The following is a 20,305-nucleotide window of genomic DNA, read 5'->3' as shown; positions in this document are numbered from 1 at the left end:
GGAAAATGGTTAAATATGTGATGCTGAAGGATAAAGTGGAATAGTATAGTGTTTTAAAGGAGTATTTAAGGACATAAAATACGTTAATGATATAATTTTAAAAATTATGTACATTTGCATATCCTGCATGAACCGCAATTTTAAAAAAGTCTACTTACGTAAGTGTGGAGAAGGAAATGGTAAACCACACCAGTATTCTTTCTTGTAGAATCCCATAAACAGAGGAGCCTGGCAGGCTACAGTTCATGAGGTCGCCAAGAGTCAGACACGACTGAGCATGCACACACACTTAACGTAAGTGTGTGTTTATGTAGCACAATATTCAAAGGCAGTTGTTCAGTCGTGAAGTCATGTCTGACTCTGCCACTCCATGGACTACCGCACGTCAGGCTTCCCTGTCCTTCACTATTTCCTGAAGTTTGCTCAGATTCATGCCCATTGAGTTGGCGATGCTATCTAACATCTCATCCCCTTTGTCCTCTTCTCTTTTTGCTTTCAATCTCTCCCAGCATCAGGGTCTTTTCTAATGAGTCAGGTCTTCACATCAAGCAGCCAAAGTATTGGAGCTTCAGCTTCAGCATCAGTCCTTCCAATGAATATTCAAGGTTGGTTTCCTTCAGGATTGACTGGTTTGATCTTGCAGTCCAAGGGACTCTCAAGAGTCTTCTCCAGCACCACAATTTAAAAGCATCAGTTCTTTAGCACTAAGCCTTCTTTACGGTCCAACTCTCACATCCATACATGACTACTGGAAAGACGATAGCTTTGACTCTACGGACCTTTGTCAGAAAGATAATGTCTCTGCTTTTTAACATGCTGTCTAGGTGTGTCATAGCTTTCCTTCTGAGGAACAAGTGTCTTTTAATTTCATGGCTGTAGTTGCTGTCCGCGGTGATTTGGGAGCCCAAAGGCAGTACAGCAGTATATTAATAATAGTTTTATTTGGATGGCAAGATTACTCTTAGTCTCTGCAATTTTCATTTTGTATGAACATGTATTAAAATTATGATTAGGAAAATTATTTTTTATTTTGATCTAATTTTATCAGTGTTTTATAAACACAGTGTTTAATGAGTGCCAAATAGTTCTATGAGGCTTGTAATGGCCAACTACATTGTCCACCATCACACTTTTCTCATTTTCTGTTTCTTAGGGATAACTACCTTCAACAATTTTTAGCTGATTCATTTGCTACATATTGTTCTGTCTCTAAATAACAAACTTACATTGCTGCTACTTGATTTTTTTAGATGCTGTTAGACTTCCCACAGTTGAAGATGAAAATTTTGTTCTCTTGCTTGTCCTCTTTCTACATCTGTATATACATTTCTTTCCTTCTCATCCTCCCAGTACAGTTATTCTAATTTTGGTTAGAACAGTATTTTATGTTTACATTATTATAATGATACAGATGCTTTTCATAGCTCTGCCATGTAGTAGTATTCTATGATTATTTTTTCTTTCAAATACATAGTTTTATTCCTGGAATACATTTATTTGTTAAAAGGTAGCATAATTTTCTGTATACTTATCCTTAATTTATCCTCAGATTCTACCCTGTTGATACATATCCTCTTAATTATTTTATTAATTTTATTTTCTTGAAGATACATCTCTCAGTCTCTTTTGACTTGTTCTCATGTGTCCTGGGTATTCTTCTGGTCTTTTTCATAGTTTGTTATCCTGGACCCTTCCTTTCCCATCATGTCCATCATCCTAGAGATTTCTTTTGCTTCTTTATTGTATTGGATCCCGTTACCCGATATGGTACTTTGTTGGGTCCTCCTTTGGCGGAGCACATTCTCCAGCTGCTGCTGCTGCTAAGTCGTGTCAGTCATGTCCGACTCTGTGGAACCCCATAGACAGCAGCCCACCAGGCTCCTCTGTCCCTGGGATTCTCTAGGCAAGAACACTGGAGTGGGTTGCCATTTCCTTCTCCAATGCATGAAAGTGAAAAGTGAAAGCGAAGTCGCTCAGTTGTGTCTGACTCTTCGCTACCCCATGGACTGTAGCCTACCAGGCTCCTCTGTCCATGGGATTTTCCAGGCAAGAGTACTGGAGTGGGTTGCCATTACCTTCTCCGACATTCTCCAGCAGCATCGTAAGTATTTGGTGGCTTCTTTTGATATAGAAAATCAGACCCAGTTCTGGGGCAGTTTTATTGAGTTAGTTCTTAATTTCACTTCCTTAATTCTCTCATTAGAATTCCTATTTTCTTCAGATGTTGTAGAAACTTGGATTGGTCTCCAATTATTTTACCTTTTCTCTTTAGTTGTTTTTCACATCTTTCTCTTTGGTTTTATTTTATTGGGAGATTTCCTCAGTTTTATCTTCCATAAAGTTGTATCTTTAATCATCTGTAGATTAAAAAAGTTTTCCTCTTACAGGACCTCTTTCTCTTTTTTAGTGTCATCTTGTTCTTGTTTCATGGATGCTTGTTTTCTTTTGTTTCTTTGAAGATTATTAATGAAGTTTTAGGAAATTTTCTTCTCTTTGTTATCTGTTTCTTCCAAGTTATTATTTTTTATTTGCTTGCTTTGATCTCTGCGTTTCTTGCCTCAGAAGTCCTTAAATGTGTGGTGGCTCTTGGCTCATCTATTCGCTTAAACAAAAAAAGTGAAGTCGCTCAGTCGTGTCCAACTCTTTGTGACCCCATGGACTGTAGCCTATCAGGCTCCTCCATCCATGGGATTTTCCAGGCAAGAATACTGGAGTGGGTTGCCATTTCCTTCTCCAGGAGATCTTCCCGACCCAGGGATAAGAGTTCTACGAAATTGACCAGTAGTTCTGTATCTCTGGATGAAGCTTGTATATTTACAAATATCAGTTTTGTAATCTACTTTTCAGGGGAAATTGGCTGTGCTGTTCAGCTGGGGAATCTCTGATGTCCATATTTTTAAATGATTTATTTTAGGCTGCTTAGATTCCCCTGAGAAGACTATTACCTGGCTGGAACGTATAAGCCTGTCTAGTGTTTTGGAAGCCAATTTTAGGAAGGAGCACATAAACTTTGTTTAGTCCTCTCTTTCTTTTAGTGTTATGTGTCTGTTCTAAACTTGCCTTATGTCATTCAGTAATGATAAGGCCATTTTTAAAAAGATCTCCTCCAGAAAACATACCTTTAGTGTTCTGCAGGGGTGGGGGAGGAGCATTAAGCTATCTTAAGTTTTGGAGAGATGGAGTGAGGAATTAGGAATATAACAGCTTTTCAGGCAGATATTTAACCAGTCCTACTGTTTATAATCCTTCTTTGTCTGTTTTGGAGATTCTGTCATGCTTATTGAGTTGTTTTTACTTTCTGTTTTTGTCTGTTAAGTATTCACATTTCTAGGGTCTGAAAAGACATTTACTGTAATTTTGTTATTGTTACCTTATCTAAATGCATTGTCCTTATGCATTTAAGCCTTAAAACAAAAAAGCAAACCCCAGAAACCCTTTACCCTCATTTTGGTGTTAGAGTGTGCTTGTCAATGTAAGTTCAGTCTACCACCTTAAACCATAAATCTTAATTTTTTAATTGATAGTACTGTCTCCCCCCGCCCCCTGCTTTTTAGAAAACCTGGTGAATATCCCTCTGTCTATTCACAAGTTCTGTTTCAGCTAAAATCTCATATGATTTATTCAGGCCATAATTTTGTATTTTGCATGAAGAGCTAGTGGTTAATGATAGCTTCAATATGTCATGTCTGTGATAGCAACAGTGATAATAAAAATAGCTTACAGTTGCATACTAAGTGCCAAGGACTGTCTAAGTTCTCCACTGAACGCATTTACACCTCACACCAAAGTTTTGGAAAAGGTACTTCTTTATCTCCCTTTTCTGGATGAAGAAATAGAGGTATAGAAAGGTTATGTAATTTTGCCATAGTCCATCACAACTAAACTAGGAAGTGGAGGAGTAAGAATATGAATCTAGATAATCTGACTTCAGAACCCACACACTTAACTATTGTGCTGTACTGCCTCCATATGCTGTTGTGATTATCTCTTTTGTTTGAGGTAAAGATTTAAATTTTCTCCTATCAGGCAGAATGATCAATTTATTTGTCTGCTAGAATTCATATATCTATTTAGGCATCATTTATCACAAAGAGGCTATAGATATAAAAATATTTTCCTTTCGATGATTTATCTGAAGATAAGTTGTTACTTATATTTTTCTGATATATCCTCAAAGGCTTTGGCTTCCCTTGGTGGCTCAGACGGTAAAGAATACGCACTCGGTGTGGGAGACCTGGATTCTATCCCTGGGTTGGGAAGATCCGCTGGAGAAGGAAACAGCTATCCACTCCAGTATTCTTGCCTGGAGAATTCCACAGACAGAGGAACCTGGCAGCCTACAGTCCATGGGGTTGCCAAAGAGTCAGACACGACTGAGCGACTTTCACTTCACTTCACTTCAGAGGCTTTACTTTTTCCCTCATTATACAAATGGATATATTTCTGATGATCCTCCTTTATTGAACTTTCATTGATTCATACTTTCCAAAGACTACCTCCTGCTTCATTATACTTTTATTTAAACATATGGTGAATTTCTGGTAAAGTGGTGAGCTGTAGGAAACTGTCTCCTTTTCGGATTTCAAACAAAGTAATTATCTCAAAGAGGAATTATCCATATTTTAGAGTATTTGGAACAGATATTTCATTGAGAATTTATTGGGCAGAATCAGTTGGCTGAGTTTAGTTGTTTAAAAACAGACTGGCTTTTTATTTCCTTTGTTTAAGTAGGAGCTGGAAGAAAGATGTTCTTAAAGATAAGCACCTAATTATTTAATTCCCTTCCTGCATCAAGTTGTGAATAAACAATTAACTTTGTAGAATTAAACTTTCTCTGTCTAGGCTTTTGCACCCTCTTAACTATTTCAGTTGATGCCTGAAAGAAAGAATAAAAGGTTTTATTTTTATTTTTATAAGAGCATTAGATGTAGTCATATTCAAGTGTACATTCAAAAATATATCTCCTTGCCTTTGTTCTTTAGGATTTATTGTAATTTGTTAAATATATTAAAAATTATTTATTTATATAAACAAATCCTAATCAGATTTAATTTTTTTACCTGATTAACATATTTCTGTTCTTGTTTTCTTGACTGTAATGTTCTTTCTTCCCTGAATATTTTTGCTTCTTTCTTATATTCAAACATGGCTCACTTATTTGTTTTTAGAATTCATCTATCACTATTCCGACTCTGTGAGAGTGATGCTTGGAATTTCCTTAGCACTTATGTATTCATATTGTATTTGAGACACTGTTTTGTTTCTATGGAAATGTGCTTTTTAGTTTCCTTTTGGTATTATTAAGCATGAGAGGTTATTTTCTAATTCAGGTCTTCAGTTCTGTTTCCGTCTGTTAGCCCTTCATAATATACTTTGGCTTCTAGAAAATGACCAGTAAGTATTGATATAGGAATTTCACAGAAAAATTTGACTAAATTTCATAATTATTTAGGTATTTATCATGTCATTTAAAAGCTGATCGTCATCTTTTCAGTTCTATTTGAGAGTAACACTAGCCAGTGCTAGTCTTGATCACAAAGTTTCTTGTTTGGGATTCATTTAGGAGGGAAAAGTGATGTGTGATGTGAAACATTGAAATTAGAGTCAGACATCAGGAAGCACTGTTTATGAAGAAGCTACATTTTTCTCCCAGGGTATCTACTAGACAGTCTTCATTCATTCATCTCCATTATTTAATTTACCTTTTACATCCCATTATAGTTGGGCTGCTAGTTACCATTGTATCATACAGCTTTTTCTACTCATGGCAGTTAGGATCAAAAGGGAGGTTTTTTTTTTTTCAACAAATGATTACTGAATTATTGTAGTAGAGTTTGAATTATTGTGCCAGAGTTCATTCTCAGGAAATTTTTTTCTCTTTCTAATTTAATAAAGAGTAAATTTGCTAAATTTGAGAGTACTGTGTAAGTGCTGCCTGTTCAATTGAGTATTTGAATTGAAGTGTAAAATTAAAAGTACAAACAAAAAGTATTGGTAAGAACTTGTGTCTGCTTTTCTTCTGATGAATTTTTAACTTTTTAAATTAAAATACTGAATTAAAGAGAACCTCTGCCTCCCAGATTTACTCCTAACATATACAAAAGAATAATTCTCTAAGTGTTACACATCTGGCTATAGTGAGTTTTTAATGTTTCTCTTCATCTTACTGTTTTTATAAGGTTTTTTTGCTTTCTAAAAGAATAATGGTGTATAAAGAAACTAAAATTGACATATTTTTAAATTTTCAGAAAGGTGAAAAATCTATCTTAAATTCTTAGAAACCACAGATCATTTAGAAGTCTCTATTTTTTCTTTTTCTGTGTATGATTTAATTCCTTAAGTTCTTGGAGATCAAATTGGACATAAATATGTCAAGTTTCTAGGGTTTCTCTTTTTCTTTTTTCACATTTTCATATGTCTGTATTTTGTATATCATGAGCTAGATTAGGATTTGTTAATAATTGTGAGTTGTAATTCAGATATTATTAAGGGATTACTGGGAACTGTGCACACAGTGGTGGAAAAAATGAAGGAAACTATGTATTGGAGAGGTTATTTGCTTAACTGCACTGTAGAAGAGAAAGCAGAAAAGAGGAAGGGGTAAAACTTAGAAAAGAAAGGTGTAAAAGAGATCAGGAGAAAAAATTCAGAGAGACTTATTTGTATAGTTGATTATGTATTTGCTTCTGTTTCCATTTATTTAATTTACTTGTTGTTTGCTCATTGAATTTTAAACTTCCAGAAAATGGGGGCCATTGCTTCTGCTGCTTTTGCAAGTCCTAGATCCTAGTAGTGTCAACTCAGTTATCCATCGAGAGATTATCTGCTTTGTGTTTTAGCCTTTGCAAATATAGCTTTCAAGTTCTTATTGACATAAGTAAACAAAGAGGGTGATAAAGACTTTTTGAGTCATTTCACTATTTCATGCTTACTTTTACACTGTTGTGTAGTTTGGCTCTTAGATCAGACTATTCATAGTCAACCTTTAACTTTGATTCAGAATGAATTCGTTGTCTTACTTATTTTCCCCCTTAAAAAAACAAAAGCAATTTACAGTAAAAGTGTTTTTCTAGTAGATTTAATTGTCTTTAAATTGACTTTTAGTCCCTGCCTCTCCCAGTTATCCTCCACCTAGGGGTAAAGATCAACCCAGAATACTGTTCTTTTGTACTTAGTTAAAAGACCATCCTTGGATCACTGGTACTCAGCTGACTCCTAAGGACCTGGGAAATCTTTAGCCATCGAAGACAGCTTTAATTGGGAAACACAGGCCACAAATACAAAGTTGATATGAAAGGTATTTTAGTAGAATTTTCAGTATGGACTAGAACATTAATTTTCTGGTGTTCTCTTATGAAAATAAGTATCCAGTTACCTAGCTTTAACTATAATTCTCTTCCCCAGCAAAAGAGAACGATAAAATACAAATATAGCAAATTAAAGAAAAAAACAACAAACAACCGGTTTTTAAGGCTGCTCTAGGGATGAAGTTCTCCATCTCTAACATTAAGCAATGATTCACAGTTAAGAAAAAACATTGAAAAGCTTTCCAATTAACTCATCAAAGTGTTGCTATATGTGTTATGTAAAGCATTGTTAATTCCAGAAAATTAAACCCTATTGTATTCAATGTACATACAAATAACTGTATCTGCTCTATTGTGCTATGTGCATAACTGTGTCATAGTTTATATGAATCTTTGTTTAATCACTTCCTATTTCCTTTGCTGTAGAGGGAGCTCCTCGAAATTAGTACTCATGTCTCTGAGCTCTGGTATCCAGTTCCTGGAATATAGCAGACATGGAACAAGTTCAGAAAAATTAATCATTATATAGTTATGAATGTTTCTGGGTGGTTTTTGTTTATTTGTTTTTTAGTGGGGATTGCTATTGTAAAAATTAATAGGTAAATAAATATTGACCAAGATATGCTTTAATTTGCACTGTGTATTTGATTTAGTTTTTGATTAACATCTGAAGTCATTAGTCTCTCTTCTGGGCTTCCCTGCTGGCTCAGAGGATAAAGATTCTGCCTGCAATGCAGAAGACCCAGGTTTGATCCCTGGGTCTGGAAAATCCCCTGGAGGCAGGAATGGCTACCCACTCCAGTACTCTTGCCTGGGAAATCCCATGGACAGAGGAGCCTGGAGGGTTAAAGTCCATGGGATTGCCAAGAGTTGGACATGACTGAGTGACTAACACTTTAACTTTGTTTCTGAGGAAAAAAATGTAGGGATCATGTATATATTTTTTGTACCTTTGCTTTTTTTCTTAAGTGAATCTTAAATGTTGGGTCATAACATTTTCTATTTAATACTTTGTACTTTTCTAAGAACTGTCATACATGTTATTAAGCCTTATCTTCACAACAACCTAAAAGAGGTATAGGTAAGGAAACTGAGGCAGAGATTTATTCCAGAAGTTACCAATTTGAAACCTAGGATTTAGGACTTTTAAATTTCTAGCTTATTGCTATTTTACATTTGCCTTACAGACACCTTTGTGTTGGTTTGATAAGGCTGCTGAAACGAAGTGTCATACAGTGAGTGGTTTAAACAACAGAAATTTATGGTCTCACAGTTCAAGAGGCTTAAAGTCCAAAATCATACTGTTGGCAGGATTAGTTTCTTCTGGGGGCTATGAGGCAGTAGCCTGGCCAAGCCTCTTTCCATTCTCTCCCTGTGGTTCTTTACATCATCTTCCCTCTACGCAGGTCTTTCTCCAAATTTCTTTTTATGAGGACACCAGTTATATTGGATTAGAGGCCCACCCTATTCCAATATGACCTCATCCTAACAAACTGGGAAATCTATAACAACCATGTTTCCAAATAAGGTCACATTGAGGTACTGGGGGCTAGTATTCTAACAAATCTTTTTTGGGTGGGGACTGTTTAACCAATAACACTTAAACCTTTCAGTAAAAGAAGGCTGACTGGCGGTCAGGACTCTTTTATTTCTTTTTCCTAGTAGCTTAAGCTTAATAAAAATTCATTTGATCTTCACTGCGCTGTTAACTCTCAGATGAAATTAGTTTAATGCCAGTGGAAGGCACTTTTGATAGAACTATCCCTGTTCTGGTTCTTAGAGCTATAAAGTTATCTAATGAGTAGTTTGTGGAAATACCCCTATATATAATTTTATTTCCCTGGAATTTTCTTATGTTAGAATACACAAAGTTAACTGAGAACCAAGCACTTCTCTTGGGACAAATCTCTAAAGTAAATCTATCTGTCACTTCATGCTCCAGCTGTTCTCCTGTGCATCTAAATGGCCCTACTTCCCTGGAGGACTTGGCAGATGATAGAAGAGTCTCTGAAGGAAATCAGGTTAATCAGACTATCAAGCAGCTAGGTTTTTTTTTTTTTTTTTTTTTAAGATTACTCCATAGATAAAATGGTGAGAAGACTTCTTGAACAGTAAGATTTAGAGGGAGACAAGTAGCTCATTAGTGTTATTTAGATAAAATCCCAATTAACTAAACCTGGTAACCAACTTTTTTAGTTTGGTAACACCCTCATCCCCACCACCACCACTATATCATGCTTTAAAGGGAAGAAGTAACACGGACACTGTTCTGGGCCACTAGACGTTTTACTGGATTGTCTTCATCTTACATGTATCATCATCATCACTCTTAGGATTGCCAGTGATTTATATTGAAGAAAATTTTAATTTTGAGGCAATGCAAAGTTTTTGGTTACACACAGGTTGGCTTTTTGTGCTTATTAAAGCTGGAAAGTAAACAAGTGTCTGTTAGCACAATTTCTTTCTTTTAACGTAGGCTAAACCAAAAAATGCTAGATTAGATCCACACACTTGAGTTCTTGCCCTGATTCAGTTCCCAACTGACTGAATAACCTCAGGCAAGTTACTTCACCTTTCTCAGCTTCCTTTTTTATTTGCAAAATAAGAGATCTGCACATTCAGATGTGAAACTTTATTATTCTGTGAAGTAATTTGTGTACTGACTTTATGTAAGGTGTTATACAGGATTTAAAGGGAAAGAAATGTTCCTTGTCTTCAGAGAGGTTACAGTATTGCTAGAAAACTATGATACATGAAAGGTTAAATGGCAGTATAAAGTAATAATATAAGCTGAAACGTAATAGATGCTATGAGTGATAATGGATCGTAAGTACTATGAGTTCTGAGATGGATGAGATAGCTACCTGAAGGGTGGAATCATTGAAGATAACTGCACAGGGTTAGTGATTGAACTAATTTCGGGAAGCTGCATTGACCTTGCATAGATGAAAGGAAAAGCACAGAGGTGGTTGTTGTTCAGTTGCCCAGTCGTGTCCGACTCTTCTTGCTCCCATGGACTGCAGCACGCCAGGCCTCCCTGTCCTTCACCATCTCCCGGTGTTAGCCTAAGTTCCTGTCCATTGCATCACTGATGCCATCCAGTCATCTTATCTTCTGACGCCCTTTTCTCCTTCTGCCTTCAGTCTTTCCCAGCATCAGGAGTTGACTGTTCACATGAGGTGACCAAAATATTGGAGCTTCTGCATCAGTCCTTCCAATGGATTTTCAGGGTAGATTGACTGGCTTGATCTCCTTGCAGTCCAAGGGACTCTCAAGAGTCTTCTCCAGCACCACAGTTCAAAGGCATCAGTTCTTTGGTGCTCTGCCTTCTTAACCGTTCAGCTTTCACAACTGTACATGACCGCTGGAAAGACCATAGCCTTGACTATATGTACCTTTGTTGCCAAAGTGATGTCTTCACTTTTCAAAATGATGTCTAGGTTTGTCATAGCTTTCCTGCCGAGAAGCAATCATCTTCTAATTTCATGACTGCATTCACCATCCACAGTGATTTTAGAGCCCAAAAAAGAGGAAATCTGTTACTACTTCCACCTTTTCCTCTTCTTTTTGTCATGGAATGATGGGGCTGGATGCTATGATCTTTTAGTTTTTTTAATATTTAATTTTAAGCTGGCTTTTTCACTCTCCTCCTTCACCCCCATCAATAGGTTCTTTAGTTCCTCTGTGCTCTCTGCCATTAGAGTGGTATCATCTGCATATCTGAGGTTGTTGATGTTTCTCCCGCCAGTCTTGATTCTTGTCCAGACTGGAATTTCATGCCTGGAAATTATTAAATTAAAACTTATCAGGCCTGGAATTTCTCATGATGTGCTCATAGTATAAGTTAAATAAACAGGGAGACAGTAAATAGCCAGTCCTTTCTCAATCCTCAGCCGTTCAGTTGTTCCATACAGGGTTCTAACTGTTGCTTCTTGACCCACATTCAGATTTCTCAGGAGACAGGTAGAATGATCTGGTATTCCCATCTCTCTAAGAGTTTTCCACACTTTGTTATGATCCACACAGTCAAAAGGCTTTAGTGTAGTCGATGAAACAGAGGTTGATGTTTTTCCAGAATTCCCCTTGCTTTCTCTATGATGCAGTGAATGTTGGCAATTTGATCTCTGGTTTCTCTGCCGTTTCTACACCCAGCTTGGATGTCTGGAAGTTCTTGGTTCACGTAATGGTGAAGCCTAGTGTGCAAGATTTTAAAGCATGCTCTTACTAGCATCAGAGATGAGTTCATTTGTCCATTGGTTTGAACATACTTTAGTACTGGCCTTCTTGGGAATTAGGATGAGGATCTTTTCCAGTCCTGTGGCCACTGCTAGGTTTTGTAGATTTGCTGACATGTTGACCGCAGCACTTAGATAGCATCATCTTTTAGAGTTTTAAATAGCTCTACTGGAATTCCATTGCATTCACTCGCTTTATTGACGGCAGTGCTTCCTGAGGCCCACTTGACTTCACAATCCAGAATGTTTGGCTTTGGGCGACTGACCACACCATTGTGGGTATTTGGTTCATTAAGGTCTTTTTTGTACAGTTCTTCTGTGTGTTCTTTCCATCTCTTCTTGATGTCTTCTGCCCCCTCGCCATGACAAGGCAGTGATCCCTGAAAGGGAAAGGTCAGAGGAGTACCCAGCAAAGCTGTAGAGACTGGAGCCATAAGTAATATTTGTTTAAATTAAGTATGATTGCTTATGAAGTACAGCACATACTAAGCATTGGTGTATTTGGTTGCCTGCATGTCCAGATTGGAATGTCTTAGCACTTTTTAAAAATTTTATTTTTAATTGGAGGATAATTGCTTTAAAATATTGTGATGGTTTCTGCCATACAACAGTGTGAATCAGCCATAAGTATGTGTCCCCTCTCTCTTGAACATATGTCCCCTCCCTCTTAAGCCTCCCTCCCACCCCCCGTCCATCCCACCCCACTAGGTCATCACACAACACCTGTTTCCTGGTGTTATACAGCAACTTCTCACTAGCTATCTATTTTACACATGGTAATATATATGTTTCAATGCTACTTTCTCAATTCGTCACACCCTCTCCTTCCCCTGCTGTGTCCAGGAATCTGTCGTCTACATCTGCATCTTTGTTCCTTAAGTTTTACTTGATAAAAAGTGTTTATGGTCAAATAATTTAAAGATTTTTCTGGTAGTTTTTCAGTATAAAAGTCAGGAATAAAATGAGGGAGCTGAAAGAAAGCTTGGCTTAGAAGAATTCTAAAGTTCAGGTCAACAATTCTAAGTAATTGGTATTACACAGTGGTTGATTCAGTTCAGTCGCTTAGTCGTGTCCGACTCTTTGCAACCCCATGGACTGCAGCACAGCAGGCTTCCCTGTCCATCACCAACTCCCGGAGCTTGCTCAAACTCATGTCCATCGAGTCGGTGATGCCATCCAACCATCTCATCTGCTGTCATCCTCTTCTGCCTTCAGTCTTTCCCAGCATCAGGGTCTTTTTCAAATGAATCAGTCCTTTGCATCAGGTGGCCAAAGTATTAGAGCTTCAACTTCAGCATCAGTCCTTCCAATGAATATTCAGGACTGATTTCTTTTAGGATGGACTGGTTGGATCTCCTTGCTGTCCAAGGGACTCCCAAGAGTCTTCTCCAACACCACAGTTCAAAAGCATCAGTTCTTCCACGCTCAGCTCTCTTTATGGTCCTCTCACCTCCGTACTTGACTACTGGAAAAACCATAGCTTTGACTAGACAGACCTTTGTCAGTTGATTAGTTGAATCTAATTAAGATACATTTAATTGTCTTAGTGTGTTTATAGCTTTTAAAACCTAAAGTAGATATGTAAGCACATTTAAAATTTTTGCTTAAAAAATCAGTTGATTATTTTAACTTTAGTTGTTCCCGGAAAATTGTGTAACATAAATACAATTTAAATTATACTTGTGACATTTAGTATTTTAAGCACTTTTGTGAAGTAAATCTTTCTTAGTTTGCCATTTATAATTTCTTAAGGAAGATAAGTTACTGTTATGTTTTCTGTTAGTAGATTCTTCAAGAATTTTAACATATTAACTCTTTTAAAAAGCACCAGTGTTTTCAATGGAGATTAATAAGAAAATAATAGAAAGTGTGTTAAACATATTTCCAAATTTCTTTATCTCCCATAGCACCAAGCACAAGAATGTTCACATTTTTATATACTCTGTGTTATCTGTTGGATGACTGGTGGAATGGGTGTGTAAATGGATGATATATATATGTATTCAAATTTGTTTTATGTATATATTTGTATGGATATACATATTTTACATATAAATATATACATATTTGTTTCTACATATACATGTTTGTTTTATATATAATAGATATTTTATATCTGCATATAAAATTTTGTTATGAGTAATTTGGATGAGAGTTTTTCAAGGTGTGTACCATTGAAAATGTTCTCTAAAAAAAGGTCTCTATAGCCAAATAGATTTGGAAATGTGGCATATTATGTTTGTGTCAAGAAATTGAGATTAGCACATTAAAGGTTCTAAGTGGTCCAGCAATAAAGAAACTTACTCAAGTTTAGCCCAACATTTCCAAAATTGTGTGTGTCTGTTTATGTGTATGTATTTATGTGTATGTATTTATGCATGCAAAATTTGGAAAACAGTGAGTTTGTAATATAATGTGAGTGACAGAACTAAACAGATGGTGATATGGCAGGGAAATGGAAGCTGGTGATGGTATTTCTTAAGACTGGTAGGTAACTGAGAAAGCATATGTAAGCTTACAGTTTTTATAGAAGTTAGTGAATAGGATAGTGAAAACCTGCCACACCCTTCACAAATTGTAATCATGCCGTCATTAATTATATACCACAGTGCAAGGACTGAGAAAGGAGAACAAAAGAGTACCAGGTGACTAAGGAGAGTCACCACCTCTCTACCTCACTGCTTAGGTAACACAAGTACCAGTGCTGCTTTGTGACCACAGGGGTCCTGTGACCATTTAACAGGGCTCAGATTGCCTGGCTTTTTGCCTGGCTTGGGTATTCACTCAGCACCTCAGCTTCCAGGTTTCTGCTCACGTGTTGAAGAAACTAAAGCAACAGGAAAGCTCCATTGGCATTTATTCTGATATTTTAGGTAGTAGGTATTTTCAGCTCTATCTCAGTACATTTATTATACATGAAAATCGAATAAATATAATAAGGAAACAAAATGTAGAATTTGTCTGTGGGTACAAGGGAAACCTTAGCACTCAATTCCGGATCTGTAAATTAAAAAAAAAAGTATTTAAAATAAACTGAAAGGTAATCTGAAGTAAGCTGCCTTTATTAAACTCCTTTTTTAAGAGAAAGCATTAATAAGTATTAATAAATTCAGTGTTTCCTATTACTAGGAAAAGAACCATGAAGACTTAGACCCAATGCTTAATAATTAAGTGAGAGAAGAATTGAATTTAAATAACAGAGTTTTAAAGTAATTTATTTTGACTTTTTTCCCCTGGAAATATGTGTTGCATTTCCCTCTGGGCCTCTTAAGATAACCTGATCTGCTTCTCTCATCCCACAGAATCACTAAATGAATACTGAATTTTGTGTGTCCATCTGACGGACAGTGCAGATAATGGTGGAGGATGCTAGTGCTTTGGGAGTCCTCCTGGGCTGAAAACACGACATGTGTCTTCTGTCATGACTGATGCATGTGTTTTGTCATGGCTTAATATCTTCAAAATAATTTGTGTTCTCAAAGCTCACTTTTAAATCTAATTTTGAAACTTCTATTAAGTTATTTAATTAATTTTTAAAAAGCTATGTAAACACTGAAGGTTCTTATAATTTAATGGGCAAACTGCTTTACCATTTAATCCTTAATTAAATATTGAACCATTTTAATAAAGTAGCTACCACACGAAGAATACGGAATAAGATATGTGGGGGGAAAAGGAGGGTGAAAGACAAAGATCCCTCATTAAAATGACCAGTTTGTCTTTTGTAGTAAACAGTGGAGACTGTGTGTAAATAATCTGTTCTTATTCCTAGTTACTGGAGCTTGAGAATGTTAAGGTTTGGACATAGCATGAGAAGTCACAGTTCTTATACTGTCCAGTAGTTCAATTGAGATTTTAATGGCAGCTTGGAGTGGGTCACAGATCTCTTAGCAGGCTAAAGGCTATGGAGATACTATGTAGCTGTTTAAGGGGACATAACCGAAAGAGGCAAAAACTAGTTCTGATCTACCTTCCTGTGTCGTTGCTGTTCAATTGCTACGTCATATCGGACTCGTTGCGACCCTATGGACTGCAGCACACCAGGCTTCCCTGTCTTTCACTCTCTCCCAGAGTTTGCTTGAGCTCATGTCCATTGAGTCAGTGATGCCATCCAACCATCTCATCCTCTGCCGCCCACTTCTCTTCCTGCCCTCAGTCTTTCCCAGCATCAGGGTCTTTTCTAATGAGTCAGTTCTTCGCATCACGTGGCCAAAGTATTGGAACATCAGCTTCAGCATCAGTCCTTCCAATGCATGCTCAGGATTGATTTCCTTTAGGATTGACTGGTTTGATATACTTGCAGTCCAAGAGACTCTCCAGAATCTTCTCCAGAACCACAATTCAAAAACATCCATTCTTCAATGCTCAGCCTTCTTTATGGTCCACCTTTGCACATCTGTATATGACTACTGGAAAAACCATAGCTTTGACTATGAGGGCCTTTGTTGACTAAGTGTTGTCTCTCCTTTTTAATACACTGTCTAGGTTTGTCATAGTTTTTCTTCCAAGGAGCAAGCATCTTTTAATTTCATGGCTAAAGTCACTATCCACAGTGATTTTGGAACCCAAAAAAATAAAACCTGTTATGGTTTCCGTTTTTCCCCATCTGTTTGCCATGAAGTGATGGGACCGAATGCCATGATCTTTTTGAATGTTTTTTGAATGTTGAGTTTTAAGCCACCTTTTTCACTCTCCTCTTTCACTTTCATCACGAGGCTCTTTAGTTCCTCTTCACTTTCTACCATAAAGGTAGTGTCATTTGCATATCTGAGGTTATTGATATTTCTCCCGACAATCTTGATTCCAGCTGTGCTTCATCCAGTCCTGCATTTCGCATGATGTACTCTGCATTTAAGTTAAATAAGTAGGGTGACAATATACAGCCCTCCCTTATTCCTTTGCCAATTTGTTGTTCCATGTCCGGTTCTAACTTTTGGTTTCTTGACGTACATAACAAGTTTCTCAGGAGGCAGGTAATGTGGTCTGGTATTCCCATCTCTTTGAGAATTTTCCACAGTTTGTTGTGATCCACACAAAGGTAAAATAATAAAAGTAGTGACACCATTTGAATTGGCATTGGGTTTTGTGACATATGGGTTCTCCCTACTGGATTGGAGCACTTGCAGAGAATTCATGCTCAAATGTCTGGATAAAAGAGTAAATTGATAAGTTTGGTTAAAAAATAGCATTCCTTCATTTGTTCAGAACTTATTGGCATTGCATCTCGTATACTTTGTATTTTCAGAATCTTGTTTTGGGGCTTCCATTTCTTTCCTTCCATTGCTTTGCATGAAAGCCCTGCATATGAGTGACACTGAGTAGTAGGAAGAATCAGTATTTTTTGTCCCTTCTAAATACTACAGAATCTTTTTTTCTATGAAAAAATAAATTTGACATTTATTTATTTCAAGGTTTGACTTATTAGTCTCATGTATCTTTGTTTGTAATCATCCTTATTAATGATACAGTTAAACTTAAGTTTTAATCCTATGTGAAAGCATCAATTACTATGTAAATTGGCATTCTAAGATAAAGGGGTCAGAGGTGAGATGGGTTTATGGAATGGTACATACTGTGTATCTTTAGAGATTCTACATTATGCCAAAGGCTCTGAGAGTTGCTAAGGAAGTAATTATTTTAGTCCAGGGTTTCTTTGGAGGCCAGTGATAGAATAAAGTGATGAGAATGTCTGTTGCATTACTGGTTTTGTATTTTGCTGGGCTTGTTTTGATAGGACTGAAATAAAAGGCCTTATGAGATTAACCTAATCTCACAGTTCTTTTTAATTTGAGACATCTTTAGTGGAATCATTTAGCATAGTGTTTGACACATAGATGCTTAATAAAGATAAGAATTTGTTCAGATTGGTCAAGGATGGACTGTGAAATACAAAGACTTGAGGATTAGATGGGCCTAGGTAGTGTTTAGTATTTCTGTCGAGTCCTTCTTTGATGGTGAAATATCGTTCTCCATTATCCCTTACCTGGTGGCTCAGATGGTAAAAATCTACCTGCAGTGTGGAAGAGCTGAGTTCAATCCCTGGGTTGAGAAGATCCCCTGGAGGAGAGCATGGCAACCCACTCCAGTATTCTTGCCTGGAGAATCCCCATGGACAGAGGAGCCTGGCGGGCTACAGTCCACAGGATCACAACGAGTCAGACATGACTGAGCGACTAAGCACATTATCCCTCTGGCTTTTTCTGGCTTCACAGTTGTGGTTTAGGAGGTGGAGAATGGAGAGACTCCGGAGCTGGGAGACCCAGGATATGAGCTTTAGGAATCCTGGAATCTACCCCAGGTACTATAATAGGGTTTCATTTAGGACTGCTTTTTCCTTTCTTTTATACCCATGATAGTCTGTGCCCTTACAGAGCCTCAGCTGAAGTTGCTGCTGGATTGGAGATAATCAGGCCAATTGAATTTACAACCATATTATTCTTCTGTTTTGCTTTAGAAATCTTGAAGTCTTGCACAACTTGGAGGATTACATTTCTGGCTGTTAAAGTCCTGCTTGAAGGAAAAGGAATCATAGTACTTTCATAATGTGGTCAAGTTCATCTATTTATCAATATAGTCTGAGTGTTTACCATAATAATAATAGCTACTGTTATAACCATAATGTGCTAGGCACTTTACATAGCTGATCTCTTAACTGTCACAACCACTCCAAATGGTAATTTATTGGGCAGTTCAATTTTACAGGCAAGATAGGATCTCTGAGAGATTTATATTTGTTTTGTTGTAGTTCTCCTCATATGATAGTCTGTAATTAATTTTTTAAAACTTATTTTTAAAGCCTGTAGTTAGGATTTGGTATAATATTGGGGAGTAACAATAGGGAAAAAGTCCACTTATTTCTCATCTTTTAAAACTCATCCTTATTTTTACTCATTTACATATTTTCATTTTTTCATGCATCCATTGTGTTAATAATTTTTGGCTTCCTCTTTTGTATCTTGCTTAGAAGTAACCCAGTGGAACAGAAAGATGCTTGCTAAGACCAAGGACTTGATCTGTTTCCTTCATCTCCACTCTTCCCCCCACTGCTGTTGATTCCTGTGAGTTAGGCATAGGCAGGGCGATGGCAGCTACTGCAGAGATCAGGGTTACTGAGGGAGTGTGAAGGCTGTGATGCTAGGAGAATCATTGTAACTCCCTGTCCTTACTGCTGAAAATGAGTTATTTGTTTATAGGATAATTTTTGGTGTGTACTGTTTTACCTTTTTATTTTGAGCTATTTTGTGCCATTTATAAAAAATAAACTAGTGTAAATTAAGAACTGTGGAAATAGGTGGAACATCTAGACAAAGGTATTTATTAAATACCTGTGGTGTAGATGGCATCATATAGTATATTAGGCCACCTGTTTTACCATTTATGTATGAAGTGGAATAATTAAGCTTAATATACTAAAAACTTTTAAAATTAATTTTGATGATCCGCTTTTTAGATTGGTATTTTATATATAAAATATTTTACTTTCTGTGTATTTTCTTTGTAGTTCATTCATATTCTATGTTAGTCATAGTTGACTATTTAAAAAAAATTTTATTGGTGTATAATTGATATGCAATGTTGGGTTAGTTTCAGATATACATCAAAGTGAATCTGTTATACAGTACATGTATCCACTCTTTTTAAGATTCTTTTCCCATATAGACCATTACAGAGTACTGAGTAGAATTCCCTGTGCTATACACTAGGTCGTTATTAGTTATCTGTTTTATGTAGAGTAGTATGTGTATGTCAAACCCTGTCTTACGATTTATACACCCTGCTTTCCCCCTGGTAACCACAAGTTTATTTCCTACGTCTGCAACTCTTATTTCAGTTTTGTAGATAAGTTCATTTGTAGCCTTTGTTAGATTCTGCATATAAGTGATATCATATGATATTTGTCTTTGTATGACTTACTTTAGTCTATTTTAAATAGTCACATAAATTTCTCAATATCATTTTTGGCCTTTGAGGAGATACAGTGTCTTGAGAAAGAAATTGAATATAAAAATTAATTAGGATATAAAACACCTGTAAAGAACTTATTTTTCAAAAGGATATATAGATGAGATCTTAGATAAGTTTTTTTAGATAATTTTACTTAAGGGGCAGATAATTTTGGCTTTATTTTTATAATGTCAGTGTTTGTTCATTTGACACATTTATCATCTTACTGTATCTTTTGGGTATGTGAGTAATTATTAGTGGATTTAAGGGATTTATACTTAACAGAATATAATATTTTAATTCAGTGTTTTGCCTTGCCTATTTTGAGAACTGACTTTCTTCCCTAAGCGATTTTAGTCGTCTCCAGAACATTAGACACTAGAACTGGAATCACAGGTCTGTCTTCACTTTATTCTTCAAAATTTTCTACTAAATAGTTAAAGAAACAGAAACATTAAAAATGTTAAAGGTAGTGATCATAGTTGTTAACTATTACATTTACCTTTTTGTGCTTTAGTTCCTGAAACAGTTGTTTCATTTCAAGTAATATTAATCTGATTAAAACAGAAGATCAGGCAAGTGATATTAATGAAGCATTCTATTTAAATAAATGCCAGGTTGTAAATTCCAATAAAAGCTGTCATAGACTGTTGTAATAAAAACATACCTAAGAGTATAACTATTTTAATGAATGAAAGAAGAAGTGGAACCAAACCCAGCCAATCTGGATAATTCAGTTTGAGAGAGTTTTCTACTGTGACTAGTCTTTTTTTCTTCTGCTTCTCAGCTATATGTAGAAAAATGTTCTTAGTCCTCCAT

General features: G+C 36.3%; 1 protein-coding gene and 1 long non-coding RNA gene across 40 annotated transcripts in view; both read left to right on the top strand.

Annotated features, from left to right (window-relative positions):
- Positions 1 to 20,305, top strand: part of SSBP2 (single stranded DNA binding protein 2) — a 318,118-nt gene that overhangs the window by 42,548 nt on the left and 255,265 nt on the right. The gene's annotated exons all lie outside the window — the stretch shown is intronic.
- LOC145511138 (uncharacterized) lies at positions 14,308 to 18,804 on the top strand. Its single transcript, XR_014057540.1, has 2 exons — positions 14,308 to 14,415; positions 17,997 to 18,804. It is a non-coding gene; the product is annotated as an uncharacterized LOC145511138 (long non-coding RNA).

This window comes from Giraffa tippelskirchi, chromosome 6 (genome assembly GCF_054371585.1).
Source record: "Giraffa tippelskirchi isolate mGirTip1 chromosome 6, T2T-mGirTip1v1.2.pri, whole genome shotgun sequence".
NCBI lineage: Eukaryota > Metazoa > Chordata > Mammalia > Artiodactyla > Giraffidae > Giraffa > Giraffa tippelskirchi.
Note: the sequence above shows the minus strand (reverse complement) of the source record. Positions and strands in the feature narration are given on the sequence as shown.